The sequence below is a fragment of the Bubalus kerabau genome, chromosome X (assembly GCF_029407905.1).
Source record: "Bubalus kerabau isolate K-KA32 ecotype Philippines breed swamp buffalo chromosome X, PCC_UOA_SB_1v2, whole genome shotgun sequence".
In the NCBI taxonomy this organism is placed as follows: domain Eukaryota; kingdom Metazoa; phylum Chordata; class Mammalia; order Artiodactyla; family Bovidae; genus Bubalus; species Bubalus kerabau.
This window is the reverse complement of record NC_073647.1, coordinates 13,788,441-13,789,903: the sequence shown is the minus strand read 5'-3', so window position 1 is coordinate 13,789,903 and position 1,463 is coordinate 13,788,441.

The window sequence follows — 1,463 nt, the reverse complement described above, 5'->3', positions numbered from 1 at the left end:
TCTTGCCTGGAGAATTCCATGGACAGAGAAGTCTGGCGGGCCACAGTTCATGCAGTCACGAAGAGTCCATATTAGAAAATAACAGTTAGCATATATTCATTGCTTACTGTGTCAGATACTATACATATCTTTTTCTTTTTTCTCATTTAGCTCTTACAGCAACCCTATAAGGAAAGCACATTTAGTGTCCTCATTTTCAGATGAAAAAACTAGAGGCTTAACAGGGGAGTAAATTGCCCAAATTTTCACAAATAAAAATAGAAGGATCAACAGTCTCCCAAGGCAATAAAAATAAAAGTTAAAATAAACAAATGGGGACTAATCAAGTTATAAGCTTTTGCATATCAAAGGAAATCATAAACAAAATGTAAAGATAACCTATTCTCTGGGAGAAAATATTTGCAAATGATACAAATGATAAGGGCTGAATTTCCAAAATATACAAATAGCTCATACAACTCAATAACCAAAAAAAAAAAAAAGGAAAGAAAGAAAAATGGATAGAAGATCTAAATAGACATTTCTCCAAAGAAGACATACACATGGCCAAAAAGCACATGAAACTATGCTCATCAGAGCTAGTTATTAGAAATACAAATAAAATCAACAGTGAGGTACCACTTCACACTGTTCAGAATAGCCATCATTAAAAAGTCTACAAATACTAAATGCTGGAAAGCGTATGAAGAAAAGAGAACCCTCTTAACACTGTTGGTAGGAGTGTAAACTGATGCAACCACTATGAAAAACATCATGAAGGTTCCTTAAAAAACTAAAAGCAGAGTTGCCATATGACTCAGAAATCTCACTTCTGGGCAGATAATGAGACAAAACATATTAATAATTCTAAAAGATACATGCTCCCCTACATTCATAGCTGCACTATTTTCAACAGCCAAGACACAGAAACAACCTAAACGTCCATCAACAGATAAATGGATAAATAAGATGTAGCAAATATATACAATGGAATATTACTCAGCCATTGAAAAGAATGAAATAATGCAATTTGCAGCAATATGGATAGACCTAGAGATTATCATACTAAGTGAAGTAATTCAGAAAGAGAAAAACAAATATCATATGATATCATATATCATATGGTATCAAACATATGATAAAATTATTAAAATGATGAAAAATGTCACAAATATCATACGATATCACTGGAATCTAAAATATGACACAAATGAACATATCTATGAGACATAGAGAACAGACTTGTGGTTGCCAAGAGGGGTGAGGGAAGGAAGTATTGGGAGTTTGGAATTAGCAAATAGAAATTATTAAATATAGGATGGATAAATAGCAAAGTCCTAATGTATACCACAGGGAACTATATTCAATATCCTATGACAAACCAGAATGGAAAAAAATATATATATTCCTTGCTGAGTCACTTTGCTGTATGGCAGAAATTAACACAATGTTTTAAATAAACTATATTTCAATAAAATTAAAAA